This window comes from Oryctolagus cuniculus, chromosome 10 (assembly GCF_964237555.1).
Source record: "Oryctolagus cuniculus chromosome 10, mOryCun1.1, whole genome shotgun sequence".
NCBI lineage: Eukaryota > Metazoa > Chordata > Mammalia > Lagomorpha > Leporidae > Oryctolagus > Oryctolagus cuniculus.
In genome coordinates, this window is record NC_091441.1 from 42,916,430 (window position 1) to 42,939,989 (window position 23,560).

Sequence of the window (23,560 nt, forward strand, 5' to 3'; positions counted from 1 at the left end):
GGAAAAAAAAACCTAACTTTCAGGAGAATGAGAAGAGAATCCATAATTAGAGAAATTGTTTGCAAAAGACCCACCTGATGAAGGACTGTTCTGCAAAATATACAAAGAACTCAACAGTAAGAAAGCAAAGAGCCCAGTTAAAAAGTGGGCCAACACTTGAATAGACACCTCATCAAACAAGATGTAGGGATAGCAAGTAAACATATGAAAAGATGTCCAACATCCTTTGTCACTGGGGAATTATAAATGAAAACAAAAATGATTCATCTACTAGACCGACCAGAGCCCAAACACTGACACCACCAACGCTGGGGAGGAGGTGGAGTGACAAGACATTTATTCATTGCTGGTAGAAATGCAGCCACGTTCACAGCCATTGTGAAGACCTTTTGGCAGTTTCTCATAAAACTAATATATTTTTACCATATGATCCAGTGGTCAGGTTCCTCGGCATTAACCCAAACAAACTGAAAATTTACGTTCACACAAAACCCAGCACAGAGATGTTTTAATAGATGCAATTGGAAAAACTTGGAAGCCACAAGAATGCCCTTCAGGGAGTGAATAGATAAATTGTAGTACATCCCAGCAATGGAATATTACTCAATACTGAAATGAGCCACTAAGCCATGAAAAGGCACGGAAGAAACTTAAACACATATTGCTAGAGGAAAGAAGCCAGCCTGAATAGGCTAAACACTGATTCTAAATATATGGCATTCTGGAGAAGGCAAAACTATGGACATGGTAAAAAGGTCCATGATGGCCAGAGGTTACAGGGGACAGAAGATGAATTGGTAGAAAACAGAGGCTTTTAATGGTGAAACAATTCTGTATGATACTACAATGGAGGACGCATGTCATTATGTGTTTGTCCATACTTAGATGGTACAACACTAAAAGTAAACTCTAGTGTAAACTATGGACTTTGTTTGATAAATGATGTGTCAGTGTAGCATCATTGATGGTAACAAATCTACTACTATGATGAGAGGAGGGGTGTCATTTGTAGGAGAGGTCACGTGTGTATGGGAGCAGAGTATGGGAAATCTCTGTACCTTCCACTTAATTTTGCTATTTCAGAGCCTTATATTGCTCTAAAATAGTTTATTAATTAAAAAAGAATTATTTATTTCTACAAGGCACATCGTATGGTTCTATACGATGAAGTTCCAAAATCGGCAAAATTATTCAATGGTGATATAAGCTGGAATTTCCTCTTAGGAGGAGCAACTGAAGTTTGTAAGGTTAGGACTTGTGGAGACACTAGTAATATTGTAATTCTTGATCTGCTGGTAGCATACACTTTTTGAAAATTCATTGAGATGTACAAGTCCCTATGCCTATTATATATAAATTATTATATCTCAACTTCTTAATAAAAAGCATTTTGTAAATGAAAAAAAATCCATGCAATGTTATATTTCCCAGGAGTCATTTGATTTTCTGTGGAGAAGCAAGTAATATGTGTTCAGCTTTCCTCCAATAATTTTGGAAGAAATTAACGAGGCATTGAGGAATTAGGTCAGATCCAACCAAGAAAAGAGAAAATACTTTTAAATATCTAAAATGGATGGAATGTAATCCAGGGAAATGTTTACACAGATAATGGAAAACTTGAAAAGCTAACTTTGGAATAGTGAATCAACCTGAAGGTGAGTAGCAGCATGGAGCCAAAGACAACAGCACTCATAATTCTCAAGGGTCAATGAGAAGAAGTGGTTTCAGAGATCAAGGTCACTGGGAAAGGAAGTCATAGAGAAAACAGTGGTAGGGGCGGGAAAGCAGGGACTGGAAAACAGCCCTTGGGTGTTGGTCATAATGGAACAAACAGAGCAGGAACACAGCAACAATGGACCTACAGGGAAAAACATGCACATATGGGCACAATTGGAAAGTGGAGTTTTTCATTTTCATTTTCTCTTCTAGAGTAACTGCTACACTAGGCAATTGATTTATTGATATTTTTGAAGGACACTAAGTTTAGCTCCTGGGAACTACAATCAACAAATCTCTTGAAAATAAATGAAATTGCCATTTTTAGTGCTACAATGAATCCCAATAAATAAAATTTATATACTCTTAAGATTAGGAAAGAATTATTCACCTTCATTCTGATCAAAAATGCGAAGGAAACATCCTTTTGTATTTCATTTAGACAGTGGTCAATGTTTTGCTGGTTGCACTGCTTTATTCAGAATTGCAAACCTAGGTATCTTCTTGTCTACTTGTTCAAAATACATAGTTAAACCTAGTTTTAACATAGGATTTAGGATGAAGTAGAAAGCCATACAATTTGCTCAATATGACTCCCAATCAATTTCTCTATTCCTCTTTGCTCTGCTAAAAATGATAATAGACATTTCAGGCTAATATTAAGGCACCAATTTGCAGGCTCTTATCTATTGTAGCATGGAAGTGTAATTATAGCATGATGATGAGTGATGTAAGATATTTATTTATTCATTTTATAAATAAGATATTTATATATTTATTTATTCATTTTATGAGAAGGCAAAACAAAGCTTAATCTATATGTGCCTAACAATATGTAGCAGTTTAAAAACTCAGTGCATCTGAGCTTAACCATGTCCTACTTTTAATTTAAGCAATATAAAATCAGTGGCCATAATCTAAAATGTTGTGCTTACACACAGACTGGTTAATGGTTAAACCACCACCAAGATTGCCAAATTTTTCTTTAGTTTATGCCACAAGGCATGGTATTAACTCTTCCTGGCTTGTTATCTTGCTATTAGATGTTTTTTATATTAAAAACTTAGATAACCTTTGGAATAGAACAAAGCATTATGACAGCTACTTAATAGAAACCAGAAAGAGATGTCAGGACTTTCTCTTTGTTATATATATCATAGTTCAGACAGATGGCTTCTGATAGTAAAAAATATACAAAATGGTAGAGCAGCTTTCTCTTGCATTTTCTGGTACCTTACTAGAAGTGAAAAACGAAAAGACATTGACAATGCATTCATGCAAAGGAAAGCAGCATTGTAAAGGAAAGAAGTTTGATGTAAATCTTGAATTGTTTGTTTTAAACAAACTTACCTAAAATTGAAAGAAGAAACAGCATGAACTTTCCAAAACCATCTATTTTCTTTTCTTTAAAACAGCAGTTGATTATGTCATTAAAAGACCTCCAAAGTACTTCATCCAGGAACTGGTAAATCCTATTTATCTGCAAATAGAAAATATTTTTATTTAACTAAGCAACCTATTCTTACATATTTATTAAGGAATTACATATTTTAACAGGAAGTCAGAGTTGGAAGATTTAGAATGTTATTAAAAATACAAATCCCCTTAATACACCCTTTTAAGAAATAATAAAAAAGAGAGAGAAAGAGAGAGCACACGCGCGCACCCGCAGTGGCTGGGCAAGACCACAGTCAGGAGCCTAGAACCCAATCCAAGTCTCTCAAGTCAACCTGAATACTTTAGCCATCATCTGTAGCCTCCCAGGGTACACGTATGCAGGAAGCTGAAAATGGAGGCCAAACTGTGATCCAAACCCAGGCACTCCAATTGGGATGCAGTGGCATCTTAACTGTTGAGTTAAATGCCCAGTCCCTCTCAAGCGCTATGAATGATTTGTAATACATAACTCAGAACCCTGGTTTTCATTCAATGTATGAAATATTTATAATAGGAGACATTTATGCTAGAATTCACTTTATAGATGAGGATAGTGAAGCCCGGCAGGATGAAGCAACTGTCCAAGATGAAACAGCTGGATAGTAACAGAGAGTGGCCTGAACCTGGGCTTTTTGATTTTAGTTGATTCAGAACTCCGAAATGGGAAAACACAGAATCATCTATGTTTTGCAAATAGGTCAATTTTGGAATGTTGTATCGCCATAACTTCTATGAAAGCCAAAGAAATTACTATTTCATTCAGTCCTCAGACCAACATGTCCTCCAATGGGTTGGGTTTGAGCAGTGGTAAGCAGATGCCCTGCTACAGGAGAATTCAGAAAAGGAACACTACTTAATAATCCACAAGATTCACTTTGTTACATATACATAGAAGATAGGCCACAAAATTTACTGTTAATGTTTCTTAACCAAGTTGAATGTTTATATAAGCTTTTGCCTCCTAAAAAATATTCAGGTAACTGGTAGAAAGATGCTCTAAGACTGCTGTCCTGGATGATTAACATTCGCTGCCCATCTGCCTGGGAGCGACCTAGTACTGCACCCACCATCACCCATAGCTAGTCTCCCTCAGCACCCTTCTCCTCCGCCCTGCCACCCCTTTCTTCACTTGGTCAACACTCAGGCTGGATGTTACTATCCTGAGTACCAGGTGGCTTAAAACAGCTGCAGTTTGAAGCTCAGGAAATCACATTAAGATGAATGAAAAGGGCCAGTGCCGCGGCTCACTAGGCTAATCCTCCACCTTGTGGCACCGGCACACAGGGTTTTAGTCCTGGTTGGGGTGCCGGATTCTGTCCCGGTTGCCCCTCTTCCAGGCCAGCTCTCTGCTGTGGCCAGGGAGTGCAGTGGAGGATGGCCCAGGTGCTTGGGCCCTGCACCCCATGGGAGACCAGGAAAAGCACCTGGCTCCTGGCTCCTGCCATCAGATCAGTGTGGTGCACCGGCCGCAGCGCGCCGGCCCGGTGGCCATTGGAGGGTGAACCAACAGCAAAGGAAGACCTTTCTCTCTGTCTCTCTCTCTCACTGTCCACTCTGCCTGTCAAAAAAAAAAAAAAAAAAAAAAAAAAGTGAATGAAAAGAATAGGGAGGAGGGATCCAAAGAGGAGATGACATCCAAGGGCAGTGAGGGTCAAAAGCAAAGGGACAGAAGGAGCTTCGCTTCGCACCCCCAATGGTGATGGCTGCCCTGAGCCCCCAGCTTCAACCCTGTGCTTGCCTCTCCAACCGCTTTTTTTTTTTTTTAAATCCATGTTATCTAAAATCATAACAATAATTGTTTTAGCTTTAACGACTGGCTTCAGGCATTTCATGACATTAGGGACATAGATACAGTTTTGTAATAATAATGGTTACATTCCTTGAATTCAAGTTTTCAGGTTTGTTCATTATTACATGAGATTTATTTAACAGGAGGTAATTTTTCCAGATATCATTCACCCTAGCTGTGACACATTAGGGCCCTCCAGTCGTTTCCTGTTCTTAGATCCTAGGTACATATCTGTATTTACCATTTTTTGGACTAAATGTATAATTACAGCAGTGGAGTTTTCATACACTCTTTTTTTGTTTGTTTTCTTCAAGTACATGCTGTTTTTCCTTTTTTGTGTTTTTTCTTAAGTTACACATTGAATATAAAACAGAAAACAGAAATAACAAAAGAACGGAGAATTATCTTTCAATGACAAAATCAGTCTGGCTAATATCTCTGTGGTCATGTCTTCCAAGTTTGCTTTTTAATTATTTTTTAAAAGTTAAAGGAATTAATTAATACATTAGATTCTCAGGGTCACAAAAAATTCATAATTACTACAACATAATTCTCAGCAATTCTCATGTTAATGTGATATTAATACAAAGATAACAGATTTTACGTAGTTCATAGGTACAATTCTGAGAATATAATGATACTTCCCTTCTTCCCTCCCTCCACAAATTGGAGTAGGTAGATTAGACCATGCATCTAATAACAAATTATATATTAAAAATATGTATCACCCCTCATGACAGCTTTCTAAGCCACACATGAGGAAATAAATGAAAACTTATGTACTTTTATATAAGGCTATATATATAAAGAGAGCACACATAGAAAATTTATATCCAGCTCTGTCTGGCAATAAAATCACTCAAGGAATCCCTTGGTATTGGCCTACGGACCTCTTAGGATGTTGCTTAGGTTGTTGCCTCTCTATCTGGATGGAAATTTTGGTAAAGGTGTTTGCCTAGGTGTTTTTGTTGTTGTTGTTGCTGTTTTTTTTTTTTTTTTTTTTTTTCCTGCCTAGGTCCCTGGCTCACCCCAGAATGCAACAGACTGGAAGGGAGAGTAAATAGTGCCCAGGTTTAGATACTGTGTTAAAGCACTCCAGGGACAGCCCATGTTGATACCTTGCTTGTGATCTATAACTCCAAAAAAGTTGCATCTTAGATGATATCCTGAGCACAAGAGTGCTTTAGTTTTTTACTATTTCTCTTCTATCAAGAAGTAGCCTCTCGAGCAGCCTGTATCTCACAGACTGTGATCAAAAGCAGGTGTTTAATCTGGAGGCAGATTCATCTCTACCACGCCTGGCATCTCTTCCTTGCGGCAATCCTAGAGTTTTGTCTACTATTCTACCCCTAATTCTTAGAATGATGGTAGGTTAGTTCATAGTAGGTCTGCAGTTGTATTTATTGTACTAGCAAGTTGACAGATGAATATTGAATTTTGGTTGGCACCAAATTTAAATCTAAGAAGAAACTTAATTTCTTTTAATCAAAAAGGTTTGTAGTTCATATTTAGGCTTGTAAATGAGTTTTTTTTCATAGAAAAAAGCATGGGATGGTGAATAAAAATTAAATTATAGAGATATATTAGTATATAGTCTTCCTTTTATTTTAAAAATCAAGCTCTAATTATTTGTTCTAATCTCCTTTATCTTACCCCCTGTGAACCTGAACCACACTGAAAATATTCTATCACAATTTGAAGAGTTCATAGGCCTTTCAATCATTTTGAAAATGCAAGGAACTTTAGCAGGCATTTTATTTATTTTCATTGTTATATAGGAATGGCTGGCATAAATACTAAAAACAGGAGTGAAGCCTTTGTTCTCTGGGACTTCTTATGAGGCTTTCTTTCTCTCAGTTACGCCTGGGAGATTGTAAGGCCATGAGTCTAGTCTAGTCAACTAGATTTCAGATAGCAAGATGTCTTCAACTTCAGACCAGTGTGGTCATAGAGGGCAGGTTCACTGTTGTGAGTACCAGTTAGAAATGATGATGACTACAGATTTTCAAAGATAACTCCAGAGAATTGAAAAGATGGAGAGGTACACCACATTCATAAGCACATGAATCTTGGTCATCTCTACTGTTCAACACTGTCGGTTGGCATAAGTTGAAGGGGCCTCTAAAGGTGTTAGATCATTATGGTCATTTGAGACGCAATACTAACTTGTTCAGCTAATTACTAAAGAACTTAAATAGGTGCTGGTTTTTAACAAGTGGCTCTACAATGTCATGTTTCCAAACTACATGCTGAGATTACATCCTGTGCTAATACTGAGCTTCGGGTTCTTGTTAGTCTTCTTCCATCAAACACAGAGCAGACATAGCCTCTGAAATAATGAAGAGACTAGACTGGAATAGAATAGAATAGGAAGGAAAACTGAGAGCTAAAAGATTCCAGAAGCACCTTGTGGTGTAATGGAAAGGATGCTGAATTGGGATCAGAAGATAGTTTTATTTCTGTCTCTATCACTAACTAGCTGTCTAAGTAATATATTCTTAACTTGGGTTCAAATTTCTCATTACTCAAATAAGAGTATTGGTCGTAATTCTCAACTAAGAGTACATTTTACCATACGCTTCAGGGACATTTGGCAATGTCTGGAGACACTGGTAGATGTAATTGGCATCAGAATACTGCTGAACATCCTATGATTCATATAATGACCTCCTATCCTCAGCCAAATAATGACCCATTCCCACACATCAATAGTAGTGGTGTTGAGAAAACCTGTCCTGGGTGTTCATGTCCCTCTCAGTTCCACCACTATTCTAATTTTATCACAGACCTCTGAAGGTGTAAAAATAACCCCAGTATCCCCTTTGAAGCTTCCTCCTGTCTATCTCAGGTCCACTCTTAGACCCCCTCTGTATTCTAGCCCTTTGTGTTGCCATGGCATCCTTTGAATTCCTTCATTATAGCATCTGCTACCATGTAAAATTACCATAATTTTTTATCCCTCTATTTATCCCAAATCATTTGAGGGCAGAGGCTATCTTGTTTATTTCTTCATTACACCCAGCATGTCATATTTAATGATGAATAGTAATCCTTACTAAATGCTTTTTGAGTAAATGATTGACAGTGGAGTAATTGGAGAATATAAAACTGTGTATTTTCTCACCTGGTACCTACACAAATTTGCAGTATAAACTTACTGACGTAATTCTTTAGTTTTCTTAGATGAAAATGTCTTTATGGGAACATGTCCTTTAGGGCAACATGCAACTAAAATTGAGTATAGGCAAATGACACCGCTAGTGACGACCTCATTAAATTTTAAATGGGGCAGGTGTTGTGGCATCTCATTGCCACTTGGAATGCCTGCATCCTGCTGTGGAGTACCTCAGGTCCCTGCTGCTCTGCTCTTCCCATCAACTTCTTGCTAATGAGCCTAGGAGGCAGTTGATGATGGCACAAGTGTCTGGTTTCTTGCCACCCATGTGGGAGACCCAGATGGAGATATGGGTTCTTGGTTTTGGCCTGGCCTAGCTCTGGAGGTTGCAGGTATTTGGGAGTGAATCAGTGGATGGATGGTCCCCCTCTCCCTCTCCCTCTCTATCTCTGCTTTCAAATAAATAAATCAATCTTTAATTTTTAAAAAACTTTTACATTCTCTGTATAGTAAAGCAGCAAGATCAACATATTTTTTTGATGGCCAGGAAAAAACTTGTTTATATAAGCTCAACCTTTTGACTTCTGTATTTCAGAACATCTGCCACATTGGTCAAAAAAGAGAATAAAATTGAATTTTGATGGTTAAATACAAATGTATCAAAGATTAGTCCAATTTAACTTTTAAAAACATTTTAAAGAAGCCACAAACAGCAATATCATAGTTGACTTAAATCTCCCTGGTAACAATGTGACCATCAATATCTTGCTCATATTTTGAATGATTCATTTGCTAGAAGTCCATAGTACACTTTTAAGACATTTATGATACAGTGTGGCTTGATATAACTGTATCTAATATTCACTATGATGGAAATATAAGAACAATTACAACAATAAAGAAAGGCAAAGGAAACTCATGAAACTGGGTGAAGAAAAAACTCGAATTAAGAGGCATGTTATCAGTTACAAAAGTAAACAAGAGTGGCTGGAGCTGTGGTGTAGTGGGCTAGGGCTCCATCTGCAGTGCCAGTGGGCTGCTCCTCTTCTGATGGGAGCTTATGGCCTGGGAAAGAGTGGAAGATGGCCCAAGTGCTTGTGGAAGACCCGGAAGACGCTCCTGGCTCCTGGCTTCAGATTGGCCTACCTCTGGATGTTGTAGCCATCTAGGGAGTGAACCAGTGGACAGAAGACCTCTCTCTGTCTCTCCCTCTCTGGGTCTGCAACTCTACCTCTCAAATGAATAAATAAATTCTTTTTTTTTTTTAAAGTAAACATGAGGGAGGAATGGGGAGGGGAGATGTTTGTATGCTGAGTACCATTCTACCAACAAATATACTGAATTAAATTTGTATGAAACACATGGAATTCTATATTGTTTGAGATACTAATCTTCTCTAATATGCACTAACACCTAATCATAAAGCTTACTTTCATAAAATACATTTGTGCAAATGCAGCAGGTTTTTTTGCACATAATTTCAACTACAAACACTTTGGTAAAGAAACCAATCTTGGCATTTTATTGTTGTTCTTTGCAATGTATTTCTTATTCCTTTGTATTTATGTACATTGTATGGATGGGTGTTTTATTAGACAAATCCTTATTCTAGAAATCATAAAGAGATGAAAGCTCCTAATTCTGGGATTCTGCTCTGGCCTTGCATTTCTCCCTTTGCAGATGCCCTGTGTCTTAGCTACCACAAGGCTACCAAGAGCTTGAATTATTTTCATCTGACTCAGAAATGATAAGTGGCTTTTAAAATAATTAAGATAAATGATATTATTTAGCTTAGTATCAGTAAATTGCCATGCTACCTTGGGCTTTAAAAAAAAGTAACACTATCTCCTATATCAGAAGGTCTCAAACTTTTTGTTACGAAGACCAAAGTGAGTTTTTGTTTATCTGTCAATGTTTACCTTATTAGAAATTAAAACTTAGAAACTTAAAACATTTTATTAATAAATTCATCTGCATTGCAACAAGCCTATTATATTTACAATGCATTATTACATAGCAGTATCTTCCAAAAAAAACTTAAGTGAGAAGGATGGCGTAGTTTTACATTTTTCGAAATCTCCTTAACTCCAGGCTAAGATATAGACAGTAACTGGATTTTCTTATATTCTTCTGCATTAACCTATTCCAATACATTGTTGGTTAAAGAATATGAAGAAATCCCAGGGTTACACAAATTTGCATGTGGAAATAGCATAGACTTTCAGATTATTAGGAATCGCTTTCTTTGATATGTCCCTGAGATACGAATGTTTGCTCCTTAAAAGTGAGCTGTAGTGTGGAATCTGAAACCACATCAATGAACCTTATGTTTTGTTTTGTTATCATCCATTATCTGTCTCACAACTCTTCTTTTGTTCGTAAGTGATTTTATGTCATCATGAATTGATCACTTGGAAAATATTGGTTTACCAAGTACTTCAGATCTTCAAAATGTTCACACATTTTATTTTAAATAACAAAAAATTATTTTTGTTAATATCACCATGAGTCAAATCAAGAAAGTATTTTAGTATTGGGAAGTAGTCACTTTCATAGTGGCAGATGCAAGTTGTCCAACATTCTAATTTCTTTTTTTAAAAGTTTTATTTATTTGAAAGTCAAAATTACAGAGGGATGGAAAAAGAGAGAGAGAGAGAGAGAGAGAGAGAGAGAGTCAGTCTTCCATCCACTGGTTTACTCTCCAAATGGCTGAAGCCAGGGGCCAAGAGCTTCATCAGGTACAGGGGTCCAAGCACTTGGTCTATGCTCTGCTGCTTTCCCAGGAACATTAGCAGGGAGCTGGATCAAAAGTGGAGCAGCCAGGACTTGAACTGGCACCCTTATGGGATGCTGGCACTGCAGACACCAGCTTAACTCGCTGTGCCACACTACTGACTCCCCAAATTCTAATTTCTACTTGAAAGTTTGAAATTTATCACTGTCAGAAATTTGTCAATTGTGTTTTTTCTAAAGTAACAAACCTGTTTTATTCATTTTCAAGGAAATATGTGCCAAATACCCATGTCTGAATCATCATAGTTTCTCTGCCAGTTGTTCTTTCAAGTAAACATGTTGTTCAATGAAAGAACTGGGTAGTTCAGCTTGCACTGTTAACACTTGTACCTGGAGACAATTACTATACCTTGTGTATCTCAAAAGTACTTTATGCTCACTTCCACTTTCTTACCCTGAATATTAAAAACATGTGTATTAAACTCTCAATATCTAATTCATAACAATTTGGTCTCCTGGTTGGAAAAATAATAAATTGTAGCAATGGAATAGAAATGAAGATAAGAGTCAAGTACCCTGTGACTGTGCTACAGAGAGACACAGATCCAGCAAGGCTGCATATTCTTATTTTTCAATTTCAGGGTAGATATCCAGATTTTTAATGATATCTTCAAATTTATAAATTTTGCCTCAAAGTAGGTAAGCCAAATAAAACAAATTGGCAGGGTTTACAAGCTGCTACATTTTGGATTTTTCCAAAGATTTAATTTTGTTTCCCTCCTTGGTCTCATGGATCTTTAAAGTTTGCCCTGTACTCATTTCCATCACCACTCCTCCTTTGGGGTAGGGTGGGGAACAGGTAATAGAGGGGAGCTTCTGCCTCCCTCTTGTGGTTAGAACATGCTAAAACAACTAGCTTATTCTGTTTGCTAAAAACCTTCTTCTACATGAAATTTGTCATTCATCTCACTAAGACCAGCAAAAACTGACTCCGGCTATTACGTGCGAAATGTGAACCACAAGGCAATTTTACTGTTAGTGCACATTAGGTTCTAGGGTAGGGGCTGGTGCCATGGCTCACTTGGTTAATCCTCCGATTGTGGTGCCGGCATCCCATATGGGTGCCAAGTTCTAGTCCCGGTTGCTCCTCTTCAAGTCCAGCTCTTTGCTGTGGCCCAGGAAGGCAGTGGAAGATGGCCCAGGTGCTTGGGCCTCTGCACCCACTTGGGAAACCAGAAGGAGGCACCTGGCTCCTGGCTTCGGATCGGCACAGCGCGCTGGCCGTAGCGGCCACTTGAGGGGTGAACCAATGGAAGGAAGACCTTTCTCTCTGTCTCTCTCTCTCACTGTCAAACTCTGCCTGTCAAATAAAAAAAAGGTTTTAGGGTAAAAGGAAACAGTGAGATGAGTAGGAAAATCAGTTGGAATAAGGACGTAGAAGACATAAGAGATCTAGATATGACCACCAGGAAGAGACAGGAATCTGAAAGTTGTACTCTAGTGGAAGGCAGGGCCAACAGTGCATGCGGTTGGTTGGCTGAAAAATAGATACTGAGTTTTACATACATGAATGAATCTAGTACCAATGATCAACTTATCCATAAGCTAGAAGAGCATCTAGTAGTCACCATCAATTTGATTAATGTTTTAAGTATTTAGTAGTATCTTAGTAATCATTGAATAATGGAGAACATGTTACACCCTTTGTTTAGAAGCCAGACTTGTGGCAAGTATTTTTAGGGTGTGGAATGGGATGACGTTTTTAATTTAGAAAAAATAAATTGAATTTCAAATGGCTCAGTAACACAGAGCTAACAAAGGATCCTGAGAAAGCTAGTAGATCTCATGACAGTTTTGCTTCATCTGGATGCCAGTGCTGTCTCAGCACTGTCCCCATGTGTGTGCCTGTAGCTCCAATGCCAACTTTCAAGGATGGTTCTCTCTGGATATTCATTTCTTTCTTTAGTGCCTCTCCCCTTGTCACACTCAGATAATTTAATGAACTGAGATACAATTGCTTTTACAAGTTCAATACTTCATTATAGTTTTGTTTTGAAAACAGTTTTTGAGTTGAGAGTATGTCAGCAAAAGTAACCAAAAGAATGTGGATGTTGTTACAAGGTCAGCTTTTCAGAAGCTGTAGGCAGCCATCATTGGCATTCTGTCAAACAATCACCACCGCAGCAGGGCCATTCATGGGCAGTGAGTCAGCAGCTCTCACAACACTAAATACGGTAACCAGCTAACGCGCAAGATAATTTGCACACATGCTTCTTCAGAAAGCCTGGGAAAGAGAAAATATTTGACTTTCAGGTTTGTTTTAAAGGAAATGTGGGTAGGTCATGAAAGTTGAGATACTAATTCCTCTGTGTGTATGTGTATGTTTATGTGCTTGTGTTAGAACTGATCTTAAAATATATCTATATATCTATATCTATATCTATATCTATCTATCTATCTATCTATGGATTTTTTCCTCCTGTAAAGAGAAACATATTCTCACTGAGAGCTAAAATATCAGTTATTAGGGCATTTTGAGGGGATATTGTGATGCAAAGAAAGGGGTATGCTGCAGACCTAGACTATCCATTCTAATATTCATAGGACACGTGTGGCTACTGAGCAGTTGAAATGTGGCTAGTCCAAACAGAGATGTGCTGCTGGTGTAAAATATACACTGACTTCCAAAGATGCAGCACAGGGGCTGGCAATATGGAACAGCAAGCTAAACTGCCGCCTGCAATGTTGGCATCCTATACCAGAATGCTAGTTCAGATCTGAGATGCTCCACTTCCAAGTCAGCTCCTGCTACTGAGCCTGGGAAATGAGTGGAAGATGGCTCAAGTGCTTGGGCCCCTGACATGCAGGTGGGAGACCAGATGGTGCTCTAGGCTCCTGGCTTCTGCCTGGACCAATGATGGCAGCTGCAATCATTTGGGAAATGACTCAGTGTATGGAAGTGCTGCCTTCTCTCTCTCTCTCTCTCTCTCCCTCCCTCCCTCCCTCCCTCCCTCCTTCCCTCTCTCCCTCCATCACTCTTCCCTTCAAATAAATAACTAGATCTTAAAAAGACAGATTTGGTACAAAAAAAGATAGCTCATAAATGACATTTAATGTTGATTACATGTTGAAATGATAGTGTTTTTGAACATAATGTGCTAATTATTTAAATTAATTTCATCTGTACTTTTAAAAAATGTGGATACTAGAAAATGTAAGATAAGTTAATGTGGCTCAAGTTCTACTTCTGTTGGATGATGCTCCTTTAGAAGATACTTGATATCATCTCCTTCCAGTAAGACACATACACAAGTTTATGAAATTGGGAAAAAGATAAGAAAGGAGGCCACGACAGAGGGCACTTAGAAAACGTAGGCTTGAGAAATCACTTAATATGCTGATTCAGAGACCCCAGTTCTCTAAGCCAAAAAACGGGACAACAGAGGCCACAGCCCTGGAAGACATCCCACCCTAATTGCCAGTAGGCCTTGGCTCTAGGCCCAGGGGTGAATGGACATTTGTTCTGGTTCATTCAATCCTGGCCACGTTACTAAGAAGGAAATGGCACTGTCAAAGGTAGAGAGAAATGCACACCACCACCCCGCCACCCGGCCCTCTTCTAGAAAAGCAAAATGGACTCTAGAGAAGAACTGGGGTGGCTCACTGAAGTTTCCAGTTCTGTGCTAGACTTGGATTTGTCGAATGATTTGGCTGTAGTAGTCAAGACTATATCATAACATATTTGCGTTGGGCTAAATCTCTTACTTACTGAACATTTGATTAAAGCAAAATATTAACATTGGTTTGGTTTTTTAAACCAACTCATGAAAAGTCAAAATATCTTGATTTGCTTGACGTGTGTTTTTTGAGCCTTGAGTATGGTTTGTCACCATTACTAAATTATCTCCCTGGTCTGACTAGTGTTGAAAGGTTCCCGGCAGCCTCTCCTGCACCTTGCAGTATGCTCTATCCCTTTTAGTTTCAGTCCTTGAACTCCTTGTATCACTCAGCTTCTATTATATGGTTGTCAGCTAACATCTACTTGGAAGTTTTATAGATCTGGAGCAGAACAGATGCCAGTTTGGGCCTTCAAAGTCCCCCACCTCTTACCCTAACGTTTCTCTAATCCATTTTAACTTCAGCTAATGACTTTAATGAGCACAACTGGAAAACAAACAGTTCTGTTTGAGCAGAGATTTCATTAATGACTGTGGGACCTTTCTGAATAATTTTCCAAAGGAATTTCTAGCAAAAAAAAAAAAAAAAATAGCGTTCCTGTCGCCTGAACTAGCTGGAAGAAAAGAGTGACATTTTTCAAATTTATTTCCCATTTAGAGACATGCAATGTCTCCATATCATCCCAAATGAATAACTAAATTTTGGCTTCTAAATTCAGAAATTTAGACAAGTCTCTTTTTGGAGAATAGTTCATCATTTTTCCTTAAAATAACTGTTTAGTTTTCTTCCTTCTCTAAATGGAGAGTAACATATGTGAAATTTAATATATTCTTTTAAAGCCATGAAAATAATTTAAAGAAAAGCTAATAAGATAATATTTTAATTATTTTCACATATTTTTCTCTCATTAAAACATACATTAACAATATGAATATATAGATGAGGTATTAAAATAGACAAAAACTCATTAGGGCAACTGTGTTTTAATTCTTTTAGTTTGGACAAGGAAAGAAAACTGACAGATTGCATTGCATTTCACTTTTTAAAAAGTACTTGAGAACTAGAGAGAAACAGAGAAACAGAAACACAGATACAGAGAGCTCCCATTTGCTGGTTTCCTAGCCAAATGTTAGGAGCTGGTAACTCAATCCAGGTCTCCCACATGGATCCACATGGATCCTACCTGAGCCATCACCTGCTTCCTCCCAGGGTCTGCAATTAGGAGAAAGTTAGAATTGGGAGTGGAGCCAGAACTTGAACCCAGATACTGATGGGATGTGGGTATCCCAACTGGCATATCAGCTAGGCCAAACACCTGCCCCAGATTTCACTTTTTGGCAAGTTTTTTTTCTTTGTGATTGTAAATTTAGATTATTGACAAGTGTCTCTGAGTGACAAAAAATGTGCCTACATTTGGAAAATAAACAAAAAGCAAGAAAAAACTTTGGTTTAAACAGACTAAGACAACCTTAAAGTGCTTGCAGAATATAACTTTATATTAACTGATTCCAGTGGTGTCTGGGGTTAAATTTATGTTGAATAACACTATGAAAATATGGAATAATAATGTGGAGTACACTATTGACTTCCTGCCAGTAAACTTGTACTTGTATTATAGTATTTTTTTAAAAAATCTTTTGACATCTGACCATTAGTATTTTCTGTTTATTAAAGAACTTGGTAATTGTAATGTTTTGTGGGTTGTTAATAATAACTTTTCAGTGAAATCGAACAGAAAAACCACACCGCTGAAGCCTGTGACATCTGTAAAATGTAGTTTGGGAAACCTGATGAGGCTTGGAGGACTTGTATGTGAGCGTAAAATGCAACTTGGATTGCTCCCTGACCTGGAAGTTCAGCAAGAAAAGGGTCACTGGTGATTGGCAGCTCATCTCAACTAGTTTCAGCATCCCAATGCCCTTAAAAGAAGAAAAATGGCAAAAATTCTCAGACATGTAAGATCAGAAGAGCCCCTCTTTTCTTTTGCTGGAATTCCTAGCAGGACAAAGATAAGAACAAAGTGCACAGTATACACTGACATAACCAAGATGAATCACTTATGAATGGCTCACCTCCCCTCTTCTAAGATTGACAATCTGTGCTTACAGTCAAGTGTTAGGCAAAACTAAAATTGGAAATAAAATGATGACTAAGATGTTTAATTAGAGATATAAAAAGAACTTATAACAGCATTTAAGGGACATATAAACTATGCTGAAATTTGGTAACAGGATAAGACATCCTATAATGGGATTCTGCAAATCACAGAATGACTTCCAAGAACATAAAGTACAATCACATAATTTGATTCCTTCATTTGAAGCAAGAGAAATAGATGGCAATTAAACACCATGTGTATGCATGTATATCTATGTAAATGTACATGCATGCACGTTAAGTGTATATTGATTTTTTCTCATTTAAAAGGATAGAATGTGAAATTTGGTATGTTTGAGAATAAAGTAAAATGAAGACTTAATTTCATTGTATATGTGATTACTGATCTTCTTTTCTAAAAGACACTGTCTGCATGGCAAGGTTATAAGTTTCCAGGAAGCAGCAGCCAGTTTACACTTCAACAAAATAAGAGTTATATTATACTCAAATACTGAAATATAAGACGTTTGGTATAAAATATTTGGGTAATCTAAGCTCCCCAAAATAATTTATTATTTCTAAACCTACATACATATGGAAAATATAACTTGAGTAATAGTGCTTTCAAAAATTAAATTAATACTTAGATAATTTTTGTGATAAACAGTGAAAACACATGAATAAATTGACAGCTGAATGGGCATAATGTGAAATAGTCTGCTTATCTAAGAGTTTTTCCTTCTTATTTAATAATACTAATAAGGATGAACACTAGTTGCTTAGCTGTGCCTTTAAAGACTGCCGCGGCTCACTAGGCTAATCCTCCGCCCAAGGCGCCTGCACCCCGGGTACTAGTCCCAGTTGGGGCGCCAGATTCTGTCCCAGTTGCTCTTCTTCCAGGCCAGCTCTCTGCTGTGGCCCAGGAAGGCAGTGGAGGATGGCCCAAATGCTTGGGCCCTGCACCTTCATGGGAGACCAGGAAGAAGCACCTGGATACTGGCTTCAGATTGGCGCAGTGCGCTGGCTGCAGCACACCAGCCGTAGCGGCCATTTGGGGGGTTAATCAATGGAAAAGGAAGATATTTCTCTCTGTCTCTCTCTCTCTCTCTCACTGTCTAACTCTGCCTGTCAAATAAATAAATAAATAAAGACTGCTGCTTTAAAAGATATGGTTAAACCACTAGAATTCTGAGTATCTTAAAGAGGAGAATGGAGGTGTGAGGGCAGAGCAAAGGAACTCACCCTATTGGGCTGGAGCCATCTAAGTTATGCTTGATGTCATGTTGATATTAATTTCCCCTTGTTTAAGAATGAGTGAGGTCTGATAATTTCCAGTAACTGACCAGGGAGGTCTTGAGTGGGTGGGGATAGTGTGGGAAGGTCACCTCTTAAACCTCACCATGTCCTTGCTTGTTTGCCTACACTGAAATTTTCCACTTTACCTAGCTGAATAACAACATATCCTATATGGCCTGGCCTGCATGCTATGTGGTTGCGAAAAAATTATATACATTAGTAAAAGAATCATATAATAATATTATTGCTTTTTAAAATCAATCTCTGGAGCAAGTACAGTCTCTTTAACAAATGGTGCTGGGAAAACTGGACCTCTGCATTCAGAAGTATGGAACTAGACCATACCTTACACAAAAATCCATTCAAAATGGATCAAAGACCTAAATCTATGACCTGATACAATCAAATCATGAGAGTGCATTGGGGAAACTCTGCAATACATTAGCATGGGCAGAGACTTCTTGGAAAAGACACCAGAAGCATAAGCAATCAAAGCCAAAACTGACAAATCAGATTACATCAAGCTGAGAAGTTTCTGGACTGCAAAAGAAACACTCAGCAAGGTGAAGAGGCAACTGACAGACTAGGATAAAGTATTTGCAAACTATGCAGTGGATAAAGGGTTAACATCCAGAATCTATAAAGAGCTCAAGAAATTCAGCAACAACAACAAAACAAATAATCCAGTTAAGAAATGGGCAAAGGAATTGAACCGGCATTATTTCAAGAGAGGAAATGCAGATGGCCAACAGACACTTAAAATGCTCAGAATCACTAGCTATCAGGGAAATGCAAATCAGAATTACAATGAGATTTCACCTCACTCCAGTTAGAATGGATCTCTTACACAAATTAACAAACAACAAATGCTGGTGAATGGATGTGGGGAAAAAGGTACCCTAATCCACTGTTGGTGGGAATGTAAACTGGTCTAGCCACTGTGAAAGACAGCATTGGAGATACCTCAGAAATCTGAATATAGACCTACCATATGATTCAGCCATCCCACCTCTGGGAATTTACCCAAACCAAAAGAAATCAGCATATGAAAGAATTGTTCTCCATGTTCACTGTAGCACAATTCATAATAGCTAAGATATGGAATCAACCCAGATGTCAACTGCTGACTGGATAAAGTAATTATGGTATATATACACTATGGAGTACTTACTACTCAAGCTGAAAAAAAAAAAAAAAAGAAATCCTGTTTTTTGCAACAAGATGGATGCAACTGGAAACCATTATACTTAGTGAAATAAGTCAGTCATAAAAGACAGATATCAAGTCTTCTCTGATCTGAGGTAATTAATAGAGTACCCGAAATGTAATTAATTGGAGTGAAACTGACGTTTTGAGATTCCATGATCATTTGCAGCCCCTGTCTCTTCTGTTGAGGAACAGTTTTTTTTTTTTTTTTTTCTTCATACTAATTGTCGAACTCTTTTACTTAGTGTAGGGCTAACTATACGATCATTAAGTAAACTGCAAACAGATCTTTGTAAAAATTGAGAGGGAATATGAGAGGGAGGAGGAAGAAGGGTTGGAGTATGGGCGGGAGGGAGGGTAGGAGGAGAAGTGTCACTATGTTCCTAAATTTGTATATACGAAACACATGAAACTTGTGTAACTTAAATGAAGTAAAAAAAAAAATCTGCATTTGAGTTCAGAATATGATGTTTGTTTTCAGAATGTACCCAAGCGATTAAGTTTCACAATTAAGCTTTGTTCCAGTGAGTATTAAAGGCTCCACAAGAGCTCTGAGCATGTGCTGGCAAACTGTGGGAGTACAGCACTGTGACCAAGAGCATGGACTTACATCTGCTACTTAATTCTTTTAAAGGTGTTTACTCATCTTTACTATAAGGATAATAACAGGCTTGCCTAAAATAATCTTGAGTTTTGATTCAGATCATGAATGTGTTAAAACTAGCACAGAACTGCCACTGGCAAGTTCTCTAGGATTAAGTAGTAAGGTGCTGGCAGTATCCATATAGAAATGGGTGGCATCGAGGCATTTTCAAAGGGTCATTATGAAGTGAAAATCTCCCCGTCAAATAACAACAGCTCTATCACATCAGCTAGTTGAGAATATCACTGATCAAGGGGGAAGACAGTTGGACACTCAGAAGAAAACATTGAGTAAGGTGACCAGGTGAATTATTGGGAACCATGTAAGCCTATAAATAAATCCACAGCTGTTTATGGAGTCATTGCTCTCCCATGGCTTCACAGCAGAGGACTCTGAATGTTGGCTTTAGCAGATTATCTGTAATGGCCAACAAGGAAAAGTCCTTAAAACCCTTTATGTAGTTTCAAGTAAAGCTCAAAGTATTAGCAAGTATGGCTGGATATGAGTAGGCAAAAGTGGGACAAATGTATTTAAAGGCATATACTGTGGGTTCCAGTTCAAAGCTACTTGGTGTTTCAGCATGGATTTCTGGGTAGTATTTCTAAAAAGTCACTAGTGTTCAGTGCTTTTTTCTTTGTCTTTCTATTCAAGTAGACAATTAATACACAGAAGAGAATCAGGTTACAACTATAGGATTCACTGTGGAGACAAACAGGATTCAACACTAGTATTCACTATGAATCTCAGGACCTGCCAGAAGTACGATCGGTGTGCCTATGAAACGCAGATATAAACACTAAAAAGGTTAGCTTAGAAATCCAGCCAGAGAACTATAAAGATGAAAAGCTAAAGAAGAGGCAGACTTTCATGTTTAGCAATCAACAGGTAGAAATCTAAAGTATTTTCCTTTTTAAAAACTTTTTTTACATGATTATAAGAATAGAAAGCATAAGCAAATGCATAGTATACAGCTGTTAGCAGGGGTGACACCACTACAGGCACTTTAGATATGTGCTATGGTTTCCATTTGTTTTGTCTGCATTTAAAGTCATTTTGAAATCCGGTTGCCAATACAGTGGTATTGAGAAGTGGGGTTTTTTAGAGGCATTAATGTCTTTCTCAAAAGACTTTAGTAGTTCTCAAAGAAATTGATTAGTTGTTGTGTGGTCTGGTTTAGCTATTGCAGGAATTTGGCCTAGTTTTCTCTTCCACAAATGCCTGCTTGTACTTCTGCTTTCAGCTATATGCTGAAGGTGTACAAGATTCCTCTAGAAGCTAAGAATACACCAGTATCATACTCTAGGACTTCCTGTACAATCAGCAAAAATAAATCTCTTTGCTTTATAAATTACATGGTCTCAGGCATTCTTTTATAGCAACAGAAAATGGACTAATACAGAATTAAAAAATGTATTATTAATTTGGTAGGTTTTATGTTACTCTTGGAATCTTATATGAAAGAATAACTATTCAGAGAAATTTTACTAGAATCAAATATAATCACTTGGAAGCAAACAGTTTAACTGCTCTGCTTGGCCACTAGGCAATACCAAAAAAAAAAACCAAAAAAAAAAAAAACCAAAAAACAAAAACAAAACAAAACAAAACAAAAAAACACTGGACTATCACCCAGTATCAGAAAATGTCCATTTAAATGTTTATTGTGAACACTGCAGTATTTAGACTACTGCAAAGTTATGAACTATTGAGACACAATGATACATTTGGACTCAGTCCCCTAGAACACTGGGATCTCATACAGGTTTCAGATTCATGCAAATGCTCAGCCTTCATGCAATGGCAAGAGCCAGAGGAGAGGTACATTTAGGACATTAAGGATGAGGATAGCTAGAAGAGATCATGCTATTGGGGCATTTGGGAGTTCTCACAGGTGTCATTTAAATTAGTGCTGGAAAAATAGCATGGGCTTTTTGTATTTCGGTGCTAAATAAATATTTGTAAGGTGAGTAAATGAAAAGAGATTAGAGGGACAACAGCTCTCAATGACTAGTACATGCCAGTTACTCAGCAAACACTTCTTGGCTTGAGTTGCAGAATTTGAGGGAGACTACTTAAGTCAAAGAAACAAGCAATTATGGGTAGTGCAACAATAATAGGCAGGAGTGTGTAGGGAAATAATAGGAAAGGTGGAAAAGGCCAAATATACAGAATTCAGCTAAGAAGGCTGGATGGTACTGGTGGATGAAGTGAAGCCATTGATGAGTTCAGAGAAGATTGGAGGGTAAAGTCCAAGTGCCTTAACATGAATCTTAAGGCTCTCAGTATCTGGTGCCTGTCCACACCTCTGGCCTTCTCTGTTAACTCTCTTTGCATTCATGCTGAAACTCTTTCCTGTTCCCTTAAAACTCAGCATTTTCTCTCACCTCCACGGTTCACAAAAACCATTCTTTCTGGTCATTTTTCTACTATTGTCCTTCTGCATCTCTGCTTGGCTAACTTCTACCCGCCATTTTTTTCTTTTAATATCACTTCTTCCAAGAAGCCTTCCTGATCCCCTATACTCACTTGCCTTTTTCTTTCATGTTTTCCCATTGGTTCTATACCTCTCATTATACTTTATTATAATTATTTTTCTGTTATTAGTCTTGTTTATTGTAGGCCCTTTGAATGTAGATACCATGCCTATCTGTCAGTTGTATTTCCAGTAATTAGCTCAGTGCCAACATCCCTCATTTAATAAATGTGCTGCAAGAATGAAACAAGTAACATCAGAACTGGAGATTAGGAATGTTGATTTGATTAAAGTATATACCACAATATTGATGATGAAAGCCTAGGATCTACAAAATAAAAGCTGCTGGCACATGATGTATGGCCATTAAAATATTATTAAATTAACTAATAAGGATCGTTATAATTTATTAAGTGGTTATCATGCCAGCACTGTGCTAATTACTTCCCAAGCATTATCTCATTTAATCCTTGTGATAATCTTATTAGGAAGATACTGTTAATGGAATAAAAAATGCAATTATACCTAAATAAATTCTGACTACTTCATAAAAACCACTGTGTCTATAACTTAAATTTCACTTCTGTTGTTCTGGTTGTTACTGCTCATAATATATTTATGAAGCATTTAAGGAGAATAGGGAGGTAGCTGTATAATGAAAAACTTTAAGATGGGCTACTCCATGAAATCTATAAAGCTTTGCATGGTCTGGAAAAGAAGACAACAGATTTCACACGGGAAATTAATTGTAGCTTCAAATTGCTACATTTAAAGTCCATAAAGGTACATACTACTAATTTTAGCAGAGGTAGGTTAAAAATAGAAAATAATTTTAAACATTTATGTGAGTCACAGAGTTATAATAAATCACTAATGTACTTCAGAATTTACAGGTAAATTCTTAATCAAGTAAGAAGAAAAACTACATTCTTTGGTAGCACATATCCTTGTACTACTCTAATAGGAAAAAAATATGGCTTTAACAGGACCAAGGATTTGACTTAATGCACTAATGATACATTCTTTAGTGACAGTAGAACAGATATTCATAAATACCAATTATAGCAGTTTTGCCTTATGGGTTTAGTATTATCCATCTGTAAGCTTAATAAATGTTCAATAAGTGCTGGGAGAGTGACCCATAGTGCCACAGGCTAAGAAACAGAATTTCTGTTCTATTTTGAGGTAGAAATGTTGTATCCAAATCCAAAAGATGATTAAGAGTGTCTAAAAAGGAAGGCATCTAATTACCATCATTGCTATAAAAAGACTGTCCCAAGGGGAAAGGAGGAGCAAAGCAGGTGTGTATAAGCAGCTAAAATAACATGCATACACAAGTACACACACATACATGCTTGTACACACATACACATACAT

The 23,560-nt window shown here is 37.5% G+C and overlaps 1 protein-coding gene across 45 annotated transcripts in view; it reads right to left on the reverse strand.

The window, feature by feature from the left end:
* Nucleotides 1-23,560, reverse strand: part of DTNA (dystrobrevin alpha) — a 432,447-nt gene that overhangs the window by 224,990 nt on the left and 183,897 nt on the right. For all 45 annotated transcript variants that reach the window (XM_070050330.1, XM_070050313.1, XM_070050325.1 and 42 more), the window contains exon 2: nt 3,067-3,196. The gene's annotated coding sequence lies outside the window, so the exon portion shown is untranslated. The remainder of the gene's footprint in view (nt 1-3,066; nt 3,197-23,560) is intronic.